This window comes from Echinops telfairi, unplaced genomic scaffold (genome assembly GCF_000313985.2).
Source record: "Echinops telfairi isolate 266 unplaced genomic scaffold, ASM31398v2 ScPeMD7_5;HRSCAF=22, whole genome shotgun sequence".
NCBI classification, from domain to species: Eukaryota; Metazoa; Chordata; class Mammalia; order Afrosoricida; family Tenrecidae; genus Echinops; species Echinops telfairi.
In genome coordinates this window covers 37,277,360-37,294,576 of record NW_022103901.1, presented here as the reverse complement: position 1 = coordinate 37,294,576, position 17,217 = coordinate 37,277,360, and the positions used below count along the sequence as shown (strand labels likewise).

General features: G+C 52.8%; 1 protein-coding gene across 1 annotated transcript in view; it reads right to left on the bottom strand.

Annotated features, from left to right (window-relative positions):
* The window catches only part of METTL22 (methyltransferase 22, Kin17 lysine), a 15,130-nt gene extending 14,119 nt beyond the window's left edge, over positions 1–1,011 (bottom strand). The window contains exon 1 of the mRNA XM_004706240.2: positions 931–1,011. The gene's annotated coding sequence lies outside the window, so the exon portion shown is untranslated. The remainder of the gene's footprint in view (positions 1–930) is intronic.
* Between the last annotated feature and the right edge of the window lie 16,206 nt (positions 1,012–17,217).

Here is a 17,217-nt window from a genome sequence, read left to right as displayed (position 1 = left end):
AAAAAAGGCCAAAGGGCCCTTGTCTAGTCTAAAAGGCTTCCCCTCTCTTTGTTTTTATTGCCAGCTTTGTAAAATGAGTATTTGATTATGAAAATCACAAAACAAGAAGCAACTATTTTGAAATAACCAACCCCCACCCCACCCCTGCAAAAAAAACCCCCAAATAACCTGAAAAACAAATTCACTGTCTGCCATCGAGGTAATTCTGACACATAAGGACCCTAGGGTAGAGAGGGTAGAATGGTCCTGAGGTTTCCCAGACTTTAACTCTGTGGGAGTGAGAAAAAGCCTCATCTTTCTCTCATGGAGTGGTTGGTGGTAATGCTGACCTTGAAGGTTTTAGTTTTTTCTAAAGCAAGCCAGGGTCAGTTTTATATTTAGATCAGCTGACTCAGAGCCTCCCACAGGGGCGCCTGGCCCTGCATGGACTGGCACCTCTCCTTGCCGGCAGGGGGACACTCTTGGCAGGTGTCCTCTGCTCCCCCACGGCTGTGGGGTCCGCTTGGGAAACTGGTTACCTCTCCTCTCCTCTGGCTCCCCGGTCAGGGCTCCTTCGTCAAGCAGTTTACTGGGATCAGGGGATGAAATACTCCCTCCCGCCTGCCCCCACCGCCCCGTCCCTGACCAGGAACTGGGCGCCCTCTTTACCACCGGGTAAGGGAGGAGAGCGCGCGCTGCTGGAGGAACCGAGGCCCCGGGGGCCGGGGAAAGGCACACTCGGGCACCGCCTTCCTTTTCGAATCTGGAACTGAGGGGGACGGTAGGCCCCCAGGCAGACCCTCCGATCAGGTCACGACGCCGCCTCCCCTAATACACTTGCTCAGAGGGGAAACTGAGGCAGCGAGTGGGGACAGGAACCGAAAAGCCAGCACTAGCGTCGGGCGCTGGCTCGCTCTACACCGGGCCTCCTGCCCTCCGTGGGGGGCTTACCCGTAACGGGGCTCAGCCGGGACTCCCACTCGACCCTCTCCCGGTGGAACTCAGGGCGCCGCCATAGCAGGTAGCACCCGCAGGCGCGGCCCCACCCCTCTGCGCGCGCTTCGCCCCGTGGCCCCGCCTCCTCAGGGACGCGCATGCGTGCTAGAGCCCCTGGCGGGCACGCGCGCAAGCGCAGTGGGGGACGCCTGGGAGGCGCGGGAGCCGCCAGAGGAGGCGCTGCTTCCACGTGGGTTCCCGGAACGCCTGTGGCGGCGACTCTGCGCGGCCCGGCCAGCCGGGCAGGGGGACGCGCACTACGTGGTGAGGTCGGGGTTCGAACCCGGGAAGGAGAGCTCCAGAACTTGGGCTGCAGGCCAGTCAGCTAGTGGTGGCTTTTTATTCGTATCGCCTTCCCGGCTGTCCGGATCTACTCTCCATCATTAACAGTTGTTGCGGAGTCCGCTGTAGGTCCTGGCAGTGTGTGCGCAGCGGAACTGAAAATTACCCCATCCTACGTCATCTTCACCACCGGTGGGAGGTTTGCATCCGTCACCATCATCAACGTCATCATCATTATTATTCAAAAACCCAGAAAGACCAACCCTACTGCAATCGAGTGAGGCCGATTACGACTGTTCTGGTACAGGATTTCCGAGGCTTACATCTGCATGGGAGCAAGACTCATCTTTCTCTTTCTGAGCAACCTGCAACCTTGTGGTTAGCTGTCCAACGCCTAACCCACAGTGCCACCAAGACTCTTCGTTACGCTTCATAAAGCAAAACCAAACTCACGGCACAGATTCCCACTCCTGGTGATCCTGTAGGACAAGAACTACCCCTGTGGGTGTCCTAGACTGTAACTCTTTACTGGAATAGAAAGCCTCGTCTTTCTCCTGAGGATCGGCTAGGGGGTTCGAATTGCTGACCTCGCGGTGACCAACGTGTAACCACTAGAGCACCAGGGATGGGAGTGATTTCATTCATCACTGGTCAGGCTCCAGCACCAGGCTAAAGCCTGGGCTCACTTCATTAGAGCCCAGGGGGAAGAGTAATCCAATCCAGTGTAATCAATAAAGTCTAAGCATCTGACTTTAGTATAAACTAGCCGTCAAGGCTGACGCAATCTTCAAGCACCCTGAAGCCTGAGGCTGGAGGTGCTTAAGTGTCCCTGAGGGGCTCAGCAGTGGCATGCTGCCTCCGTGGGATTACTAGGGGGAGCCCTGGTGGTGCAGTGCTTAAGCACTGGACTGTGAACCCGAAGGAGACCTGTCTGAGGCCCCCCAGTGGCTCTGCAGGAGAAAGGCATGGCAGTCTGATCCGTCAAGACCACAGCTGGGAAGCTTATGGGCGTGTCTACAGGGGCCCTGGCTGTGAGAACTGACTCACAGGTACCGGGCCCCAACGTTCCTAGGACACTACCAAATGGGGGAGCTGGGAGGAAGCTCAGGCCTGGGCAAACTTCCACCCTGGCTCCCCATGTTCCCCGCCCGGAATAGGAAGGCAATTCTGATGCATGTGTGTAAAAACCTGAAACTCACTGCCATCGAGACTAATCTGACTCAGTGACCATGCAGGACAGCATAGAGCTGCCCCTTTGGGTTTCTCAGGCTGTCAGTCTCTATGGGAGCAGAGTAGACAGCCTCATCTTTCTCCCACTGAGTGGCTAGTGGGTTTGGAATGCCGACCTTGCTGGTTAGCAGCCCAGGATACAACCCACTAAGCCACGAGGGCTCCATAAAGAACAGTGGACGACCATCAGTGTGGCATCTTCATGGCAGACGAGCAGTAGGTATCTAAAGTGACCGGAGCTGCCACCTCAGGTTTATAAGCTACCACCTCCCTTGGTTCATGTCCCTGCTGTGAGTTCTGTACTCTCCCCGCCCCCACCACCCACATGCCCACACGTCACATATTAGACATCCACATAGACCGCTGTGTGTATAACGTGACCCCATTCACATGGGCCATACGGCTGCCAGGACGGGCCAGACATGAGTTTCTCCCGCAACCACCCACTCTTCCATTCAACAAGTGCCTACTGAGTGCCTACTGTATGATACTGGATCCATTTGAGTGATGGTGCTGGCAAAGAAAACGGAACGTCCCACAGACTGTCAGGAACAAACAGATCTGTCTCGGAAGAAGTGCGGCCAGCATGCTCCTTAGGAGGCAAGGATGGAGAGACTGTCTCATGTCCTCTGGACTTGTTGTCAGGAGAGAGCAGTCCCTGGGAATGTTTGGGAAAGTGGAGGGGCGCTGAAAAAGAGGAAGACCCTTGATGAGGTGGGTGGACACAGTGGCTGCAGCGATGGGCTCAAACCGAAGAGCAATGGTGAGGACGGTGCAGGGCCAGGCAGTGCTTCTTCCTGCTGCGCACTGGGTTGCTATGGGCCAGAACTGATTCCAGGGCACCTAGTAACAACAACATTCTGCGTCTGTGGTGAAGCCTGTTCACTCTAGATTAGCAAGTAAGCACCGGGAAGCCTGCGGTTACCTTGCTGCCTGACTACTTTGTCCCTGTCGAGGACGGCGTGTTAGGTAAGAGAATTGGGTTCTGTAGGAAGGGGTGTGGGGTACAGAGAGATGGAGGCCAGATAGACCTAGAGGCCGAATCTTGGGTGTGGTTGAAACCTGTAAAACGATTCACAACAGATTAGTAAGTAAGCACAAGTATGCCCATGCGTACCTAGCCTGTTAGGTGGTCTGGCATGGTCTAGATCAGAGGTTTCTAAGGTTGCTTGGCCTACTGGCCTATTTTCAGGGGGAAAAAAAAGACTCAGTAACTCCTTGACAATTAAAAACATTTGTACTATAGCCCATAATCCTGGGTAAAGTGGTGTCCCCCCTCCTGCCAGCCCCCCGCTTTTGCAGCCCCATGGATATCATTCCAGTGCTCTTCAGGGGCAAGTATTGCCCCACTGGTCTAGGTGGTAGGGGTCAAAGGTGAGAGCCCAGCAACGAATGACACTAGCCGGGTTCCTGCCCTCATGACACTTATGTCCTGTGGGGGTGAGGCAAAACCCAAAGCCCCGTTCTCGAGAGCAGGGCAGGTGGCTCCGCAGTCATGGGGTAGGGGGGCTGCTGTACTCCAGAGAGTGGGCTGGGAAGTGAACAGCTGAGCAGAGGCTGAATGAAGCCAGAGTGGGACGTGTTGGCTTCTCGGGAATGTGTTTTGGTCAGAGACGACTGGCCAGTGCAAAGGCCCTGGAGCAGGAATGTGCTACGTGTGTGTGTTCCAGGGACTGGGACGTGGAGGCCAGCAGGACAAGGGGATGCAAGGGTGGCCAGGGCTTTTTGGCCATTGTCAGAAAGCTGGGGCTTTTCTGTGCATGAGACAGGAAGCTGTTGGGGTATTTCCCCAGGTGGTTGTGAACCAAACATGCATAGACACATACCTTTGATCACCCGCAGACCACAGGCCACCGAACACACACACACACACACACACACACCTCTCTGCTGGTTCCCTTCATTGTAATTACTTCTAAGCAGGGATACCTTTTTTCAAAAAGAGTCAATATCAATTTCATGGTTAGTATTGATCAAACACAGTGGGTTGATAGGGTGAATCAACTACATAAATAAGAAAAATGCCCCTTTTTTGAAAATAAAAGGAAGCCGACAGTGTCGTGTGGGCAGCATGGTGTGCCCTGGGCAGGCCCTGCCTCCAGGGCCCCTCATCCATTTCTTCTGGCTCTAGTTTCCTGCTGGACTCTTGGGATGGTGGGCTTGAGGGTGGGGTGGTCTGGAGGGCTTTGTCCTTCTAGCCTGTGGAGAAGAAAACAGATCCTTCAAAGCCTGTGCCAGATCCCTGCTCAGAATGTTCCATAGACCTGAAGCCATGTCTCCCAACACAGCCCCTTCTCCTGGCCACCTCTCCCACGCCGCTGCACACACTAGCCACCTCCTTGCTCCTCGTACCCCAGCTGCGTGTCCTCTTTGCTGGCCTGCGCAGCTGCTCCCGACACCCACCCCCCTCCCGTGTTCCTTCCCTCGGCTCTCTTCAGGTCTTTGCCCAGCGGCACCTTCTCAGCAAACAGAAACGAAAAATAAACCAGGCCAGTCGCTGCGGAGTCCTTTGGGACCCTGGAGACCCACATGCTCGTCACACTGGACTCCTTGGAGTTTTTGATGGCTCAACTTTGGGCAGTAGGTCGCCAGGAGTTTCTTCCCAAGGTGCCTTCACTCCGACTCAAATGCTCCCCCTCCTGTTTAACACCCTCATGTTCACTGTTACCCCACTCAGGGACTCCTTCCCATCCCCCGGGGAATCCTCATTCAGCGTGTTAGCAACGCTATTCCTTCCCGGGGTCTCTGCCCCAAATCCCATTTGCAAATGCTCATTTACAACAGAACTTGTTAACGTGAAGGCCCATAGGGTGGCCCAGGGGTTCAACGCCTGGCTGGGAAAAACCATCGTCAGTTGGAAGCTACCCTGCAGCTCCACGGAAGACCAGGTGATCTGCATCCTTAAGGATGACAGCTTAGGGAGCCCTGTGGGCCGCTCTGCTCTGCCAGGGGTTCCTTATGGGCCAGAACCGACTCCAAGGCTCCCAGCTACACTGACGACATTCCAGGCCCTGACCTGTGTTGGGTCTCTGTGATCCATCTCAGACTGAGCAGGCAGCAAAGCACTCATGTCCCACCCCCACTCTACAGAGGCCCAGAGGGGTCCAGGAGCCTTCCCAGAGCAGCCCAGCTAGCGAGCGGCTGGGCTGGGATGCAGGCTTAGCTTCTGAGAGTCCTGATGAATCCGATGAGCCCAGCACCTGTCATTTCCCTGGGAGTCTCCTCCACTCGGCAGTGCAAGGGTTACATGCTGGTGTACAATATGCCCCCTGCCTGGCTAATGACAGATGTCTGCAACCAAGGCTAAACTGTCAGCTGCTAGAGGTGGGGCCGAAGCCCGGTGTGAGAGTGATGATTATTATGGGCCTGGTTAATTCAAAAGGTCTGTATCTCCTCCATCAGCCCTAGACCTTTGACCTTCCTGAGATGATGGGCCCATTGCTGAGCCCACAGTGCCACTAGGGCTGCTAACCATGAGCCAGCGAGCTGTTCAAACCCACCAGCCGCTGATGAGCAAGAGAGGCTGTCTGCTCTCTTTAAGATGGACAGATCAGAAACCCTGGGCAGGAGTTCTGCTCTGTCCTATGTTGAACTGGAATAATCCAGTGGCAGTGGGTTTTTGAGGGAGGCTGAGAAGGAGCCCTGGTGGGTAGTGGTTACATATTGGGCTGCTAACCAAAAGGTCAGCAGTTCAAAACCACCAGCTTCTTGGAGGGAGAAAGACAAGGTTTTCTACTCCCATATAGTTACAACACTGTTGCTATGAATCAGAATCAACTCAATGGCACTGAGGTGTTTTTTTGGTGGGGAGGAGTATGGAGGGGCAGAGAAACAGGGTTGGTACAGTGGTTAAAGCACTTAGATGTGAACTGAAAGGTCAGCAGTTCAAACCCACCAGCCCCTTGAGGGGGGAAAGGTGACAGTCTGCTTCTGTTAAGATTTACAGCCTGGGAAACCCTGTGGGACTGTTCTCTCTGTCGTATTGGGTCATTGTGAGTCGGAATTGAGTGCAAGGCACCGGCTTTGGGTTGACTGGGGCTCTTTCTCCAGAAGCACTGGAAGCAGTGGGGGCAGGGCCGGCCCTGCTTCCTCCAGCTCTTCCAGCCCACAGGGCTCCTCCTGGGGCCTGGCACCACACGGAGGGGGAGGACAGAGGGCTTTCCTGCGCGACAGCAGCCCAAACCCAACTACTGCTGTCCAGTCGATGCCAACTCGCTCCGTAGGACAGAGTGGAGCTGCAGGAGCAGACAGCCTCCCCTTTCTCCTGTGGAAAGGCTGACGGTTTCCAACTGCTGACCTTGTAGTTAGCTGCCCAACCTGCCACCAGGGCTCCCAGGCTAGGCCTCCCAAACTCACTGCCATCGAGTCGATGCTGACTCACAGTGGGGGTTTCTGAGACGGTAACTTTATGGGAGTAGAAAGCCCAGTCTCTCTTGAGGAGCTGCTGGTGGTTTCGTACTGCCAACCATGCAGATTGCAGCCCAGCGCCTAACCACTGTACCACCAGGGCTCCAGCCTACTTGAGTTCAAATCAGGACTTTGAACCGGTTCACCCCAGTCTGACCGCCTGCATTTTAACAAGACCCCTGGGTAATGAGCCCAGGTACTTGACGTTGTTAAGATGTGGATTCTCATTCTGTTTATCTAGGGTGGAAATAAGGATCCCTGGTGGCATAGTGCTTATGTGTAAGGTTGCCAACCCCAAGGTCAGCAGTTTGAAACCACCAGCCATTCTGTCGGGAGAAAGATGGGGCTTTCTACTCATGTCCCCCCGCCCCCCCAAAAAAAGACTTACTGTCTTAGAAACCCACATGGGCAGTTCTACCTTGTTCTATAGGATTGCTACGAGTCGGCATCAACTCGATGGAGGTGGGTGAGAGGGTGGAAAGGGGAATTCCCAGCGAGGGCTTGTTGAAGTGAGCTGATTGGAAGTCCTGGTTTCAATTCCGGCTCGGCTGTGGTGAATTCGGTTCACTTGTTCAGGACGTAATGATGCAGAGGTTTTTATGTGCCAGGGATAGGGGCCAGATCCTGCCTGCTCTGACACCTCCCTTCTGACTCCTTGAGACCCAGGGCTGTGGCTGGTCGCCTCGACTCAGGATGGCCGCTGCGGAACAAGGACGCGTGGCCCGCCTGTGTCGCCTCCCAACTACAGCCCTGGGTGGCAGAGCCTGCTGTGGGGGGCACTCATGGTTGCACCTGCGCTCAACCATGCACTAAGTTCTCTGCCGCCGCCGGGCCCTCCCGAGGGCGCATGGCCGTGAGTTGAAGGCCAAGTCTGTGATCACAGGGTTTTCTTCATTGCCTACTTTGTGGAAGTGGGTCTCCAAGCCTTTCTTCCTAGTTCATCCGAGTCCAGCGGCTCTGCTGAAACCTGCCCAGGTCCTGCAGGTGGAAATACCAACGGCAGAACTCCCAGCAGCAGAGACACAGGGGCGTCACCCATTTGACAAAGTGACAGACGGGAGGGAGGTGGGCGGGATGCACAGGGAAAAGTCTGGCAAGGCACGTTCAGAGGGAAACAGGGCCTCCTCTGTCCAGCGGGCTTGGCTTCTAAGCGTGATGGAGGTTTAACCTAAAGGTTGATGGTTTGAACTCACCTGGCTGCTCTGAAGGAGAAAGTCCTGGCGATCTGCTTCCATAAAGATCAAACTGACGGCCATCAAAGTCGATGCCCACTCATAGCGCCCCTCTAGGACAGGGTCAAACTGCCCCTGTGGGTTTTTTAGTCTGTTTTCTATTTATGGAAATAGAAAGCCTCATCTTTCTCCCACAGAGTGGCTGGTGGTTTAAAACCACCAACCTTGCCGTTAGCAGTCCAGCGTGTATCCCCTATGCCACTAGGACTCCTTTCCCCAAAGTCTCCTGGTTAGAAAACCCTCTGGAGCAGTTCTAGTTTGTAACCTGTGGGGTCACCCAGCAGCAGAGTCATCCCGCCGGCAGCGGGCATCACATATTAATTGTGCAATCACAAACGGATTTAAAAATGAAAGTGCTTCAGGGGCCTCCGCAGGCCACTGTGGGGCAATAGAAGCATGAAAGCACGTTGCAACAAGAATAAAACAGGACAAGGGCACGCCGAACTGGAAACAGCCTTTGGGTCCATCGTGATCCCCCAGCGATGTGCTCAGTGGATGTGGCGTTCTGACGGTGACCGAGGTGCAGAGTGGACCTGCAGGGAGAGGAAGACGCAGGTCAGCAGAGAGGTGACCTGGCCTCTCCAGCCTGCTCTCACAGTATGGTCATTGTCCCCAGGCAGAACAACTCTGTGTATTACTCGGGCATTCCTTAATCATTCCCCCAGAAACAGAACCAGACTTCGACCACAAAGAGTTTATTTGGGATCTGAGCCCAAGGCACCCAGGTAGGAAGCGTGAAGTGGCACAGTGGTGAATCACTCAGATGCTGGTGGAAAGGTCTATGGTTTGAATCCGCCACAACCTGCCTCTGTAGAGATGGATGATCTTGGAATACCTGATAAGGTCAGTTCTACTCTGTCCTATGGGGTTGCCATGAGCCAATTGGACTCATGGGCAGGATTTCAAAGCAGGTTACTGCTGGGAGCAACGGGGGCGTAATGGGATTATTCAAAGGACTTGAGATATAAATCACATCTCACCAAGCGAACTGTGTAAAAGCGTAAAGTGCAGTGGTTTTTAGTTGACTTACTCGTAAGGTCATGTAACCAAAACCACGAGGGGAGGTGATTTCCCTGCTCAGTGCAGACAGCGATGCTGGGAGCTAAGCTTGCCACAGCCAGCAAAAGATTTACTGGCCAGAGAGGCTCTCTTCAAGAGAGGCATGGAGGGGCTCCGGGGCAATGCAGAACCCGTCTCTCTGAGCAAAGGCAAGGGGAAGGCTTTTAAGGGAGTTTAGGTGGGAAAGACATTGTGTTTATTCATGGGAGAGGTGGAAACTCCCAGGAATTGAACTCACATGGATGGGGTGATGGTAATTGGGTGCAGATGTTCCAAATGGAGACTGCTTCAAAGGCGTCTGGGTGCGGTATCATCACTTATTATGGGATAGTGTGCACGTGCCAGGCAGCTGGTTCCTCAGGTTTGAGGCTTCTGCCCGGAAGTTCTTTGTTCTGGGGCTCAGCTCCAGACCACACTTGTGTGGTCTGCTCTTGTTCCTGTGTCCAGTCTGAGCTGACCAAATGCTGAATGCTGGGAAGTAGGACCAAACACATTACTCTGGCCGGGGAGCGAGGAAGTGGAAATGACCTCATACTGCCACCGGTTGAAATGTCCGCTCAGTGCAGGGTATGGGACAGTCTGCATGCCTTCCCTGGGGAAGCTCCTTGAGTCATTGGAACTTGAGGTTTGGGGGTGGAGGAACCCTGCCTCTTCCCTAGACGATCTCATCATCATGATTCAGCTCTGGAACATTTCATCATCCTCCCAAAGACAGAAGCCTCCTACCCATTTGCTGTCAGGCCTTCGCTCCCACCTCCACCCTTCCTGGAAACACACACCTGCTACCTGCCTCCGTAGATTTGCTTCTTAGGCTTGACTTCTTTCCCCGGCTGAGGTAGTTAGTTTATTGTGCCAACCTGGCCTATAAACACATGTGGGGGTTAATGGAAGGGCAGAGGGATAAATGGCTCGGTGAGCCTCGCCTTTCAAGTTCTTGGGTCTCTTGCTTTGTGATGGTCGGACCAGGGTGCAGCTGCCTTAGCCAATTCCCTGCTTCAGCTGGCAAGGCTTACTTCCTGCAAGACACCCCCAAGGAGAAGCCGCATGGACCTACTCCGATTCAGCCCTGGGTGGTGGAGCAGCTGTGTGGAGACCCCTGCCAGCGCTGAGATGCTTACACGCTCACTGATTTGGCTTTCCTCCTGCAGTCAGCATCATTGCTTGTCTTTTGTGAGATGGAGGAGGACTTTGTGGATTGATGTTGGACATATGGGCTAATGTTGAACTTATGGGTTTAGGCAGCACTGGGTTGGGATGTTTTCTTGATGTGCACTTACCCTTTATATAAAACTCTCTCTTATACATGAGTTTCTGTGGATTTGTTTCTCTAAAGGACCCAGACAAACACACTGGCAGAATGCTGTAGAGGCTCATCCATGGGGTAGCACCACTCCATGACTCCTGTTAATGGCTGAATACTATTCCACTGCGGGCGGATCTCCTTTTTGGTTCAACCTCTCATTTGCTGTGGGCTTTTGGGTGGCTTCTACTCTGGGGCTGTTGTGAAACACACTGCTGTGTTCACAGCATGTCGGTACCGCTTTTTATTTGGACAGGTTGTGGTTCGGTGCACCAAGTCAGTTCTGACCATGCACAACCCTATGCACAACAGAACAAACAAAACGTTGCCTGGTCCTGAGCCAGCCTCACAATTGTTCTCAATGCTGAGCCCATGCTTGTAACCACTGTGTCAATCCATCTGGTCAAGGGTCCTCCTCTTTTTTTGCTGCTCCTCTACTTTATCAAGCACAGTGTGCTTCTCCAGGGACTGGCATCTCCTGACAACACGTTCAAAGGATGTACCACACAGTCTCCTCATCCTTGCCTCTAAGGAGCACTCCGCCTGTACTTCTTCCAGGACAGCTTTGTTTGTCCTTTTGATATTCCACAGCGCTTTCAGTATTCTTTGTCAGCACCACAATGCAAATGCACCGATTCTTAGCCTTTCTTCTTCAGTGTCCAACTTTCGCATGCCTATGAGGCGATTGAAAATACCATGGCTTGAGTCAGGCTCACCTTAGTCCTCAAAGTAACAGCCTTGCCTTCCAACCCTCTAGAGAGGTCTTGTGCAGCAGACTTGTTTGGACACAGGGTCTGTTTTTATTGTAGTATATGTGCTAGGCAGCCCAGTGAGTGCCCCCTACCCTCTCCCAGGGCTGCAGAAGGCCCACTGCAGTGTTAGGATACCAGGGTTTAGGGGACTAACTCACCCAACCTCTTTATTTGCTGTCCCCTTGGTTCAGAATGTCCACACCCAGCTCATCACCTCCTCCTCCTCTGTCATCTATTGCTGACATGCCCAGTGGGAGGGTTCTCGCAGTGGCCACCCATCGGTCACTGGAGGCTTGCATGTTGCTAGGATGCTGGCCGGTTTCAGGGGAGCTTCCAGGCCTAAGAAACGCCTTAGGATCACTTCTGAAAATCAGCCAATAACAACCCTGTCGGTCATGATAAGCAACTGATGGTCGGGACGGAGCAGCGCGGGCAGCGCTTCCTTCCTGGTGCCTTGGGGCTGTCCTGAGTAGGAGGTTGGCTGAGGGCAGCTAAGGACCACAACAAAGAACCCTTCCCAGCGCATCCCATCTGCTCTTGCGCCTGCCTCTGCCCAAGCTCCTCCCCCTCACTTTCTCTGCAGACCTGCAGGCCCACTTCAGGCTGGAATGCAAGCTGCATGCAGGCAGATTCATTGCCGGGTGCATGCTCTGGGCTTGGATTATTCGCTGCTGGGTGCATGGTCTGGGCTTGGATTGTTTGCAGGAGGAGCAAGCAGACTGGAGACATTTCAGAAAACTGCGGGAAGCGCTGTTGCCCTGGACACTACGGGGAAGGCGGCATTGCAGGCTGGCCACCCACACCACCCACTCCTTGATGTCCTCAGGCTGGATCCAGAAGTCAGCCTGTCCTTACCTGGGCCTGGCTTCTGAGGGAGGACACAGCTTTGCACATTGTCCTGGGGCTCCCTCTGCTGGTCTCCTCCCTAGGTGACCCCAGGGGCCCAGGGAGGCTGTGGATGCTGGAGGGGAACAGGTCTTAGCAAAGACATCTCTTGTGGACTGGTCTCCCTGCTCTGGTGATGATTGCTATATCCTAGCTTGTATCTTCGCATGCCTGCATGATCTACTACCTTCCTAATGCCACAACCCTTTAATACAGTTCCTCATGTTGTGATGACCCCCCCAACCATAAAATTATTTTCATTGTTACTTCATAACTGTAATTTTGCTACTGTTATGAATTGGGTGACCCCTGTGAAAGGGTCCTTCGACCACCAAAGGGGTTGCGACCCACAGGTTGAGAACCGCTGATTGACTGGATTCAGCAGGGTACGGAGTAAGAGGGCCGGGGACTAGTACACGATAACCCCACCGCCCAGGAAAAGATTGATCACTTTTCACCTGTAGATTCCCAACAGCTGCTTGGAGTGCCTCCTCAAATTTCTAGGGCTGTTTTATTTAAAATTCACCCAGGCCCTGAAGGCGAGTACATAGATTGGGCATCCCTGGGCAGTGCCGACGGTCAGCTTGCCCGGCTGCTAAGTGAAAGGCTGGAGTCTATCCAGAGGCACTTTGGAAGAAAGGCCTGGTGATCTCCTCGTGAAAACTCAGCCAGCGGAAACCTCTTGGGGTCCATGGGGGTTGCAATGAGTCGGGAGGGAGGACTTGACAACTGGTCATTATTTGGGGGTGGGGTGGGCAGTGGGCCCCACATTTCTAGCTGAGTAAGGAGTACAAAGGCACCTGGTGCCGCAGTGGTTACGTGTTGGGCTGCTAACTGCAAGGTCAGCCCTTCACAACCCGCAGCAGCTCTACTCCTGTAAAGAGTTAACGGTCTCGGAAACCCACAGGGGCAGTTCTGGCCTGTCCTATCGGATCACTGTGTGTTGGAGTAGACTCGATGGCAGTGAGTCCTGGGTTTTGTAAGGAGTAGGAACTCAAGTCCCAGGCGACTGCGAGGTTATTGCTTTTGGTCCTTGGAGAAGCCCCCCGAGCGAAGGCCTGCGGAGCTTCATGGCGGAGCTGCAGAGAGGCTGCCCTGTGTGCTTGAGATCGCACCTTGTGTGTGGTGGCGATGCAATCCGTGGCTCTTCTCTCCCACCCCCTTCCCTCTGCTCACCTTCCCCATCTCTTTCCCTCTCCTAACACATTTTAAGATCAAATACAGTCTTCACAAAATATCTATAGTGTATTCTAATGCAAATAATATGTGTGCTATACATTTTTGCAACCCACCCTTACTATTCAACCGTACCTGGCTCTTGCAACAAACAACCACATGGTGGGTAGTGTTGGGTGAGGCAAGGGAACTGTCTTGAAAATCACCTTCAGCTTCATTTTACCCTGTGTGCAGAGCAGCCAAGGACCACAGGGAAGCGAGCCCTCTCCTGGCCCCTTGTTTGGAAGGGCTGCAGCCCTGGGGACCAGAAGGCTGAATGAGACACCAGAGCCTCACCCATAGGAGCTCCGTCCATGGAAGACATGCCTCCTTGAGATTTCTTTGGCGATGACGTCGTGGAAGGTGACCTGCAAGGTGCTGGCTGACAGGGGTTCTCATTTCCAGGGAGGTCATTTGCTCTCATGAGGTTAGGCGTCCTTGCGGAACCTGCTTTGGAACCCGGACTCCTCTTCCATCGCCAGAAGCCCAGCCATGTCCTGAGCACGACAGGAGAGGCGTCTTGCTCTTGTTCCCTTTTGAGAAACAGCCCTGTCTGTCAAGTCGTTCTCCAACTTGGGCCATTTGGCTTTGGGACCACGACCCTCGTGTCTCCACAGGCTCATCTTCTCCAGCGCCTTTCTCCTTTCGGGAATGGACTCGCGCACTCTCTCGTGTCAGCCCTGCTGCTGCACCTGCCCACCCGATGCCTCTCAGATTGAAGTCGGCAGCATAGGACCTGTGTGTAATTCCTGACGTGCTCCTAAAGGGTTCCGAAGAAATGGAAGAAATGTGCACAGTACCACCAAGTGTCTGGCTCTGGCACAGAGATCCCACCATTCCGCCGTGAGTTGTCTTTTTCTGTGTGTGCGACTTATGATCATTGATCAAAGACACGGGAGCCAACAAGACATAACGACACTCTCAAGTAAGCCAGCCTAGCAAAGTTTGGATGCATCGTAGCCATCATCTAAAAGAACAAGACTAACGCTTTACGGGAGCAGAAGCCTTGTCTTTCTCCCGGTGTTTCAAACTGCTGATCCTGTGGTTAGCAGCCTCACTCATAGCCACAACGCCATCAGGGCTCCTACAGTGCTGTCCGTGATAGGACAATACCCCGTACACCAACAACGAGGTCCAACCAATCCGCCGCTACTCATATTTGTGCACCAATCGCTACTGTGATAGATGAAGAACGTGAAGGCTTCTACCAAACTTGTGCGGACTGAAGCAGACCAAATGTACAATTAAATGCATCGATAATAGCTGGTGACTGGGACGTGAACATCAGAAATGAAGAAGAAGTAGTCGCTGGAAAATATGGGCTGTTGGGAACCAGGTCTGACATTGGAAGATAGAATTTGGTAAGACCAATGGTGTTCTCATTGCAGATATATCTTTTTGAAATAACAAACCATGACTATGCATGTGGAATCGAACCTCCCACTCTGCAGTGAGCGAGGACTCCACTGTCCTGCTTCCAGGCTTGTCCCCACCTCCAGGCGCCTCCCCCTCCCTGCCCAGCCCAGCCCAGCCCAGCAGGTCACACCAGGACAGCCTGCACCTGGGGCTCTCACTGCGTAGCCATGGCATCCAGAGATTCCAGCAGCAGACCAGAAAGCCACTCCAGGAGAGGAACCAGGCCACCGGTCACCATGTCACCACATGCCACATCCACTTCCACCACTCTGGACAAGGTGGCAGGGCAAGGGGGCCCTGTGGGCCAGCCCAGCGCCTCTGTGCTGCTCCTCGATGCCATTCCTCTTAAGGACAACGAAGCCTGGTGCCACAGTACACTGTTGTTGGTAGCCATGTACAACAGAAGGAAACACTGCCTGGGCCTGCACCACCCTCACAATGGTTGTCAGCTGTGAGCCCTGTTGCAGCCACTGTGTCCGCCCGTCTTGTCGCAGGGCGTCCTCTTTGTTACTGCCCTCCTCTTTACCAAGCACGATGTCCTTCAGGGACGGATCCTTCCTGGGAACATGTCCACAATATGTGAGACCAAGTCTTTCCGTCCTTGCTTCTAAGGAGCATTCTGACTTTACTTCCTCTAAGCAGATTTGTTGGTTCTTTGGGCAGTCCATGGTGCTTTCTTGGTCAACACCATCATTCCAAGTCATTCTTCTCTGCTTTTCCTTATTCAGTGGCCAAGTTTCATATGCATGTGAGGCGACTAAAAACACCAGGGCTTGGGTCAGGTACCCCTTAGTTCTCAAAGCGACATCTTTGCCGTTGAACACTTGAAACAGATCTTTTTTTAAATTTTTAATAAATCATCTTATTGGGAGCTTTTATAACAATCCATAAATCAATTCAATCAAGGACATTTGTACATATGTTGCCATCATCATTTTGCAAACATTTTCTTTCTACTTGAGCCCTTGGTATCAATCTTTTGATAGCACATTTGCCCCAATCCAGTACGTTATTGGATTTCCTGACTGCTGCTTCCATGACCATTGATTGTGGATCCCAGTAAAATGAAATCCTCGACAACTTGAATCTTTTCTCCCTTTATCATGGCACTGCTCATTGGTCCAGTTGTGAGCATTTTTGTTTTCTTGATGTTGAAATAAGGTCCATATAGAAGGCTGTAGTCTTTGCACTTTATCACTAAGTGCTTCAAGTCCGCTTTGTTTTCAGCAAGAGATGTTGTGCCATCTGCTTATTGCAAGTTGCTAAGTCTTCCTCCAATCCTGATGTCGCATTTGTCTTGTCTTGATAGTCTACGGAGCACTCTGGCTGTGCTTCTTCCAAGACAGATTGAGCGGTTCTCCTGGCCGTCCGTGGTATACTCACTGTGCTTTGTCGGCGCCACAGTTGAGATGCATGGATTCTTCTATGGCCTTCCTTGCTCACTGAGCAGCTTTCACACGCATATGTGGTGCTTAGGTGTGGTCTCATACGGGTTGGAAGGTCGTCAGGGGAGACCAGACCTTGCAGAGGGACCTCATATGTGGTAAAGCAGAAAGCAAAGGAGCGGGGAGGGCCTCAGTGAGGTGGGCTGGCACCGTGGGTCCCACAATGAGCCCCATCACGGGGCCATGGAGAGTGGATGGACTCCTGAAATGAGTGCCCCTGGGAAAACTACGCACCTGTATTCGTCTGGGTACGTTAGAGAACAAATCCATAGCAACTCATGTATAAGAGAGAGTTTTATGTAAAGATTAAGTGTGCATTAAGAAAACATCCCAACCCAATGCTGCCCAAGCCTACAAGTCCAACATTAACCATTAACCCATATGTCCAACACCAATCCACAAAGTCCTCCATCTCATAAAACAGAGGCAATGATGCCTACTGCAGGAGGAAAACTGAATCAGTGAATGTGTAAGAATCTCAGCCCTGGCAGGGGTCTCCACATGGCTGCTCCAGCACCCAGGGCTGCATCAGGGTAGGTCCATGTGGCTTCTCCTTGGGGATATCTTGCAGGAAGTCAGCCTTGCCAGCTGAAGCAGGGTACTAGCTAAGACAGCTGCACCCTGGTCCAACCATCACAAAGCAAGAGACCTGAGAACTCGAAAGGCGAGGCTCACCAAGCCATTTATCCCTCTGCCCTTCCATTAACCCCACATGTGTTTATAGGCCAGGTTGGCACAATAAACTAACTAACTCAACACCTTAAACCAAAATGTATCCCCAAAGCCGCCTTAAAACCAAGCAATCATTTTTGGTGAACTAGTGAGAAAAGTCTTCCTTGAGCATTACCCTTTTTTGTTGTTGTTGTTGCTGGTATTTTATTGGTTGTTTTGGATCAGTACAAAGACATGATGAACAATCTGTACACAATTCTTCATGTGCACATCAAAATCCTGAAATGGCAGATAGATACAATGCGTTTCTAAATTCCAGTGACTTTCCAGATCTAAATTTGGAGGTA